Below are 9,209 nucleotides of genomic sequence, written 5' to 3' on the forward strand. Positions count from 1 at the left end.
TACCGCTACAGTGTGTATGTGTGTGTGACTGTCTGCCTGTAATTGAGCATGTCTGATTGTCTGCTTGTAACTGTTTGTGTGACTGTCTGCTTGTGCCTGTGTGTGTGACTGTATACAGGCAACTTGGTGGGGGGCGCCATGAAGACTTTACACAGAGGGCGCCTAATGGCCTAACGCCGGCCCTGTGTGTGTGTAGTAATGTGTCCTGCAGAATTTTTGTTTATAGTAGTGTGTATATATACAGTGTGGGTAGCTGCAGGGATGTCTTTGCACATGGGCATGCTGGGCAGTTGCTCGGAGCCCCATCATGATGCCCATGAGCCTAGGCCGACAGGGGAGATCCTTTCATCTCCCCTGCCGTACTATGCAAAGCCAATCTCACTATCTACTTGTAACGGAACCGCTGGCACCCCGACCGGGTACCCTCCGCTGACGGATGCTCCTAGTGCTTTCCGAGGTCTCCAAGCACTCCACCAGACACCATAACCACTGTAGACTCCCACGAACCGCGCGCAGCTTGGTTGGGGTCTCGCCATGCTACCTACTCTGGACCCAAGGCCAGGGTCTAGCTTCCCGTAGATGGACCTCTCCGAATTCCAGAGAGCAGGAACAGGAACAAGCTCTTAGCAGAGCTCAGCGATTATACCCTGGGGAGTATAGTGATTATAGCAATCCCCAGAGTGTAGTTCCCCAATCCCCCCAAACATGAGCCCAAACTTCATGAAGGTACAAGATGATCTGAGGTGCTAGCACACCCAGTCTGCTTTTATTTCCATCTTACACATAAAAGACCGCCCACAGGGGCGGGGTAAAACAGCCAATAGCATAACGGTTACAACCCACAAGTTCCCTCCCCTCAGATAACCAGTTAACATAATTATTACAGCCAGGGAAAATACAGTTTTTATACATGTGCTATAACTTTAAAACCGTACATCCAATCTTCCCAAAAACCACATATTTGGAATCAGCACACTTTAAACATACACCCTTCCAAAAATCAGCCAAATCCCCCCAGTGGATCAAAAGTTAGCTGGAGGTCCCTTTATGACCGACCGCAAGCACATTTTCCTGCCCAAAACAGTTCCATAGATTTGGGCTGTGCGGCCGGTCAATTTCATGCGAAAAAACGACTAAGTCCCATTTCGAACGGGACTTAGTCTCTGGAGCTGCAAGTTCAGTATGGAAGAAGGTAAGGGTCAGCGGTGTTCGGTAAAATGTGTAGCCGATTTTAGTTCCACAGAATCTTTAGCATACACCGCTGACCGCATTCGACTGAACAAAGATGGCCGCCGCCACGTGCAATTAACCTGCAGTGACCTCACAGCCTGGGAGGTAAATTGCCTGCACACTTTAACTTCTGGGTGGTCCGCCAGTGTGGTACTTGGTTCAGTAAGCCCTATTTACTGAACCAAGTGGGAGAAAGCCAGGAATAAGTTATTTTACAGGTCTGGGGACATAGTCTTAAAGGGACATTGTTCACCAAAGTTACAAGATGTCCCCAGACGGTTCTTAAAGGGCCATACACACACAATAAAAGTTCATACTTTTCAGGGGCCATAGTCTTAAAGGGTATTGTTACCCAAAGTCTCAATATGTCCCCAGACAGTTCTTAAAGGGCCAGCAGCAGTACAATAAAATACCATTCACTGTGCTTAAAGGGCCAGCAGTCGCACAATAAAATACCATATGCCCAAATATAGTTCTCTAAACGTACCAATTTTCAAGGGGCCATAGTCAGCAGGTAGGAGGCGGGCAAGCAGGCTTCTCCAATGCCCAGTGGTGAGGTTGGTTTTGTCACACTACTTTCTAGGGTCGGTGAGAAGATCAAAAATCTCCCAAATGGCCCAAAGGCACTTCCTTCTTGGAGAGGGGAGAGGAGGACCCGGAAGGCTGTGTGTTTTTCCCACGAGCAGGCTTTTTGGAGCGTTACTGCACATTACCATGGCAACGCACCTATGCAGTGCTTAGCTCGTGGGAAGAGTAAAGGCAGCTGCAGGCTAAAGATCACTACTCACCATCGGACCTCCAGGGTTTGCAGTATGTTCCTCTCCTTTGCAAAAGGTGTATTTAAAAAAAAAAAAAAAAACATTTGCTCCCGGATCACTCCCATATCATACACTCACACATACTGCACTCCTAACTATAGTTTGTTTGTGTGTACACTCAGCGGTCTGTGTGATACTTCTGGAAAACTTCATTTGGAACAGAACTGCAGATAAATAAATTTGATACTGTCACTTTAGGAAAGTATAATTTATTCAAATAAAGTAATATAAAGTTTAGTCATCTTCTGTAGCAATAGGATTTCAAAATAATAAAGCATAAGCAAACTTTAAAGGACCACTATAGGCACCCAGACCACTTCAGCTCAATGAAGTGGTCTGGGTGCCAGGTCCCTCTAGGTTTAACCCTGCCTGTTGTAAACATAGCAGTTTCAGAGAAACTGCTATGCTTACATTAGGGTTAATCCAGCCTCTAGTGGCTGTCTCATTGTAAGCCACTAGAGGTGCTTCCGCACTTCTCACTTTGATTTTCACAGTGAGAAGACGCCACCGTACATAGGAAAGCATTGAGAATGCTTTCCTATGGACTGGCTGAATGTGCGCATGGCTCTTGCCGCGCATGTGCATTCAGCCGATGACGACCGAAGGAGGAGGAGATTCCCCAGCGCCGAGGGAGCCCGGCGCTGGATAAAGGTGAGTTTTTAACCCCCTTCCTCCCACTTCAGCCCGGCGGGAGGGAGCCATGTGGGTGGAGGGGACCTATTAACACTATAGTGCCAGGAAAACAAGTTTGTTTTTCTGGCACTATAGTGGTCCTTTAATCCTGCTTGGAATTGCTTTAACCCCTTAAGGACCAAACTTCTGGGATAAAAGGGAATCATGACATGTCACACATGTCATGTGTCCTTAAGAGGTTAACAGAGATAGCGTTCAGTAGAAATAAATAAACAAGGTATCTCCTTAATTAGGAAAATATAATACAGTCCATTAGACACCAATTGAGGAATTGGAAGAACAGGTTTGTGACGAGACCAATCTCGCCACTGTGCATTGGAGGAGCCTGGTTGCCTGCCCCCTGCCTTTTGACTATGGACCGGCATTTAAATACTTTATTTTCCTATGCAGAAAGGTCTATTCATGTATTTCTGCTCTGGCGTTTGGTAGATTCTCGGATTTACTGAATTAACTCATTTATCCCAGATAGCTATGCCATGGAGCCTATTTGTGTAATAAAATACTTTGGCTCCATGGCAATTGAACTGTATGTGTGTGGTCTGAGAGCCATTCAGTAATAATGTGGGCTCAGACCTAAGCTATCTGGGGATATGTTGCATGTCTGTATTTTATGTAATAAATGTAACCTTGTGTATTTTATTGTATTTTACTGTCTTTTTACTGCCATGTGCTTAATGGAGTTATCTCCAGGATAGAAGACTCTGTGGAACTGGTTTTGGGCAGAAAAGCCATGCTTCCTTTGGTCACAGAGGACTTTGATCTATCTTTTGAACCAATGGACCAATGTGGATGATTTTGACATATGTTCGTATTTGGAGTATGCTTATTCTGAAAATGTGAATGTGATGCATACTTTTAAAGTTATGAATAATGTGGAAAAACTGTATTTCTCTGCATGTGTAATTGTATCACAGGCAGAGGGGAGGATTTTGTGTGGGAGTGTCTGAGTGTATTGTAGATGTTTATTGGTTGTTTTCCAAAACCCTGTGGGTGGTACTAATGTGTATATAAGAACAATAAACCCACAGCTCTGTCTGTTCCTGCTTGACCCTCAAAACGGAGCCTTGTCTCGTTCTTGGGGGGATTTATTGTATGCTGTTCCAGTTTGACTGCTAGGAGTATAAGCCTATTCGTATGGTTTTTCCTATTCGGCTGTTTACAGCATTCGTATGTTTGAGAGCATTCATATGCTTCTCTGGTTCGGTGGATTGGTGTCTAAAGTAGCTGTGCCTGTGTCTCTGGAAGGGAAGATCTACTAAACGGCTTTTAAACCCTTTTATGCCTGGGGGTGCCGTTACAAAGTTATTCCTGTTTTAGGAATGTAACACAGTCTTTTTGGTTGCAACAGTAAATGTTGAAAATAAAGTAGATCCTTATTTGGATAGAGGTTGTGGCAAAAGTGACCTCGCCACTGTTTTTTGGAGGGGCCTGTTTGCCAGCCTCCTACCCTTGTGTTTAACCCTATTTTAAAACACTATTTGTGCCCGTTTGGACTTGTAACAGGAACAATTCGAACTTTTGAAATGGCACTTCAAACTCCCGAAGTCATTCGAAATGGGATTGGAACACATAGTGGCAGCCATCTTGTTCGCATGCACCAAAACCGTGAATAGACTTCAGGGGGACTTAACCGCGAGTGCCCTGGAACTATTTTCGGCATGAAAACTTTGCAGTCCACGGTCAGTCCTCCAGCGGCACTTAGCCACGATTCTATGGAACTAATTTCGGCCCGAAGACTTCGCGGTTCCCGGTCGGTCCTCCAGTGGCACTTAGCCGCGATTCTATGGAACTATTTTCAGCTATGGGACCATGCCTGCGGTCGGAAAAAACTATGACTTCCATAAAATTTCTGAACCCTTGAACTGATCTGGGTGATTTTTGGATGTTGGTCACCCAGATCAGGGCTATCAGGGGATGTTACTTTATGGGGATTTTATGTGTTTTAAGGAATTTTTGGGGTTTTGTAAAAATGTGTTTTTTTTTTTTGTTTGGAGATAATTGAGTTTAGTATAGTGCTTGATTCAATTATCTCCTAAGTAAAGGGGAAGGCTTACTGTATTGTATGTGGGAGTGTCATGCATTGTAACTCTGTTATTATTGGTTTGTAAGTTTGTGCACGTGGGCGTACCCCTTGCCTGGGGACGGTCATAAAAGGCCAGTGTGGCACCATTAAAATGGAGTTCCTGCTTACCCTCAATATAGAGTCTCATCTCATGTGTGGGGGAAATGGCTGTATCTACCCTGGGGATTGCTCTATCTCTATCCTGGGATTATAATCACTAGCATTTTTAGGAGCTGTTACTGCTACACTCTCTGGAGTAGGAGAGGTTCACCCACTGGAAGCTGGATCCTGGTCTTGGGTCCAGGGTGGGTGGAAGACGGCGAGTTCCCAGCCAAGCTGGACGTGGGGACTACAGTGCTGATGGTGTTGGGTGGAATGCTTGTCCTCAGTGAGCACTAGGAACATCGGTTGGCGGAGGCACCTGGTCGGGGTGCCAGGCGGTCCATCACAGAGGTTAATAGTCCTTTTAGACTCCAATAATAATACATGAAATAAATGAGGAAAGAGCAATCAACTGTAATGGCACTTTCAATAAAGCAAATAAGTAATTGAATCCCAGAGGGCAAACAGTAGTATTCCATTTATCCTACCTAGTAACTTTAGGTATCATCCATTAGTATATCTCCTTAAATGAAGAACCTAACTGTATTCATGTGGATAATGAGAATGGAAGTCTTTTGCAACTGTTAATGAAGATTTAGGATGCCAGCAGTATACTGAGGGTTTGAAGGATTTTGTGGATAAGTCTGCCCCGAGTCTGGATTGGAGAAGTCAATGTAGTTGTGATCAGGAACAAGAGGTTTGGTACACGGGTGAACATAAGAAGGAGCTCTCTCAGCAGTTAGCAAACAAATATTAAATTAGGCAAATTGATTGAGCACCTGAGATTAGGTGCAGCTTCCTTTTAACACAGGAATAGATTACATCACAAACATAGGTGGGGCCTCATCGGTGAACCAGGAAGTACTACAGAGTGTAATATGGGGGAATCCTGACAACCTGTGCGAGTGTGTGTACACTCAGCAGCTTGTGTGTATGTATATACTCAGCAGACTGTGTGTGTGTGTGTGTGCACACTCAGCGGCATGTGTGTGTGTGTGTGTCTGTACACTCAGCAGTCTGTGTGTGGGTGTACTCAGCAGTCTGTGTGTGTGTATGTATTCAGCAATCTGTGAATGTATTGCATGTATATATCGAATGTGTTGGAGGTATCAATAAATATAAGCCTAATTTTATCAATCATTTACATTTTATTCTTGGTTGTGTAGGCAGGGCCCACTGCTTTGCCCAGGGGGCTATAATGCTGTTAAGACGGCCCTGAGTAGCTGTGTGTGTGTAACGATGTGAGGAGTACAAGTATGTTTAGCATGTAGTATGAGTGTAATATAATGCATGCAGCATATCTCCCATTATTTTAAATGGACAAGGAGAGACACTTTAATTTAAGGCATGTGAGTGGGGTGTGAACAAGGAGAGACTGTTCAGAAAATTTTGATGTGTCTTATTTATAATAACTATTTAACTAAAATGTAATTTAAAACAAGAATAGTGAATCTTATTTACATAGACGAGCGTCTTATGTCGCAACACTTATTGGGGTTCCGCCAAAATGTTTCAAAATAAAATGGCCGCGGGCGGCGAGGGAGCAGTGAGCAGTGATTTCTCTGCTCAGCTCCCTCGTGCGTACAGCAGTGATGCTGGAGCCGGAATATGACGTCACTCCGGCTCCGACATCAAGAGGCGTGCAAGGTAGCTGAGCAAGGAGAGCACTGCTCCCTCGCCGCCCTCACGCCAGCTGCCCAGCAGCCCCACTGGACCACAGGGATTCCATGCCAGCACTCCTAAAGGTAGGGGGGCTGGATGGAGTAAAATGTAAAAAAGAATAAAAAAAATTGTATGTGTGTCTGTTAGGGAGTATGTATGTGTTTGTGTGTCTGTCAAAGAGTATATGTGTGTTTGTCAGTGAGAGTGTGTGACGAAGTGCCCTTCGCCACTTGTGCCTGGAGAGGACTAATTACCAGCCTCTTGCCATATGACTATGGTCACTGGGAGATTTTGACAGTTAGAAATACCATTTGGACTTATTGGTGTTTTAAAAGACTGTTCTGGCCATTTAAATGGTACTGGCACAGTTCTGCAACTTCCAATAACTGTCATATTTTCAAACACTGTCTGTTTTTAACTGTCATTTTGCTTTCCTCTGAGGAGGAGTTGTTTTGCTGCATGTGTGCTGATTTCATAAAAGAGTTGCTGTTCAACCTTCATCATATGTCGTCTCGTATTTGGTCCTGGGTGGAAAAGGCCCTAAGTGATCCCAGTCAAGCCTCGGCGTCTGGGTCTGAAGTGTTTCAGGGTCCCTGATAGCTACAAGGAAGCAGACTTGGCGGAGGTACTCGGTCGGAGTACTGGAGCTCCGTTACAATTGGTGGCAAGCGACGGGATTCAAACCTCACAGCAGACCGTTGTTCGGCAGTTACAGCCATTTGGGAAATTTGCTATTTCGTATGGAACTCATGGAGGGGGACCGGGCAGCTGGTGCAGCACCTCTTACGGACAGCACACAGAATGAGTTTGGAAGAGAACTCCAAAGCAGACTGGCCTTTTTCCCAGGTACGCCTCCCATAGAAACCTTGGAAAGGATTATGGCGGATGTCCACGAATACATAATGGAAAGCAGCGGGCAGACCGGAGGTCCAGAGGGGGGTCCCTAACCACACCACACATAGTACCGGGGAAGCCTAAAATCCCGTACCATGCTTTTAAAAACTATGTGGAGACCGAAGACATTGATGGCTACTTGCATGATTTTGAGAGGTTATGCCAATTACATGAGATCAACGCCGCCGACCAGGTACCCCTGTTGGTGGGTAAGCTAGCGGGCTGGGCAGCAGAAGCCTACCGCACCATGCCAGATGAGGATAGCAGAGACTACCAGAAAGTAAAGCAGGCCATCCTGACCAGGTATGCCATCACCCCAGAGGTGTACCGTCAACAGTTTCGGAAATTGCGCAAACAGGTCCGAGATTCACACACTGAGTGGGCACACCGTCTGACCAGGGCTGCCAAGGGATGGATACAAGCAGCTCGAGCCACTACCGTGGAAGACATGCTGCAACTGCTGTTATTAGAACAGTTCTTTCAAGGACTAAACCCAGACCTGCAGAATTGGTTAAGGGACCGGAAACCACGTACCTTAACCGAAGCAGCACAACTGGCAGACGAGTACCGAGATGCCAGGAGGGCACAACAGACACAGTCACGTCCCATTCCCGGGACCACCGCACCGCTTCCAGCTACCGCCACCACATCATCACCTCGTCCAGGAGGGGGAAACTACCAACCGCCACCCAGGTACAACAACCGTTCTTCTATCCGCTGTCACACATGCAAACAATGGGGCCACATGGCGAGAGAGTGTACCCAGAACCGGAGCCGCCAAGCATGGAGCCAGGTACGGCAGAATCCAGCACCAAGAGCAGCCGCTCACCACTACCAAGCGGAGCCAGCAACCCAGGAGATACTTTTTAATCAGACCGAAGAGCCCCTGGGGATACTGCACAATGTAATGTCGGTACAAGACACAGACAACAGGCAACACCGGTTCGCTTATGGATCTACCGCCCCTCTTCCAGCAGTGACCACTTCGGCCCATCCACGACCAGGGGTAAGCAACAACTCGTACTCTCCCAGGTATAATACACGACCGCCAACCCGCTGCTATACCTGCAACCAGCAAGGACATATTAAAAGAGATTGCCGATGGAACAGGAACCGACCAACCTGGCATAACCAGGGGCCACTACCCCATAACCGAGCTGCGGTACACTGTTACCAAGAAGAACCCCTGGGAACCCTGCACAAAGTGAACCCCATACAAGCCGCCTCAGACAACCGACAGGGGCACCGCCAGGTGGTGCACATGGAGGGAAAGAGTATACAAGGATTACTTGACTCTGGTTCCACCTTGACTCTGGTCCGGAATCATCTGGTTCCAAAGAAAAATCTCACTGGGGACTGTGTGGCCGTACGAGTGGCAGGGGGAGCGATTTACAAAGTCCCCACTGCCAAGGTACATTTGGATTGGGGAGTGGGGTATGGGAATGTGGAGGTGGGGATTATGCAGGATTTGCCAGCTGATGTGATCTTGGGCAATGACTTGGGGGAGCTCACATCCGCCTTTGTTTCCAATATAATACAGAGATGCTGAGTGTGGTACAGGGATACAGTGTGTGATACAGAGATACAGTGTGTAATGCAGAGATACAGTGTGTAATGCAGAGATACAGTGTGTGATACAGAGATACAGTGTGTGATACAGAGATACAGTGTGTAATGCAGAGATACAGTGTGTGATACAGAGATACAGTGTGTGATACAGAGCTACAGTGTGTGATACAGAGATACAG

Source organism: Pelobates fuscus, chromosome 3 (genome assembly GCF_036172605.1).
Source record: "Pelobates fuscus isolate aPelFus1 chromosome 3, aPelFus1.pri, whole genome shotgun sequence".
Lineage (NCBI taxonomy): Eukaryota > Metazoa > Chordata > Amphibia > Anura > Pelobatidae > Pelobates > Pelobates fuscus.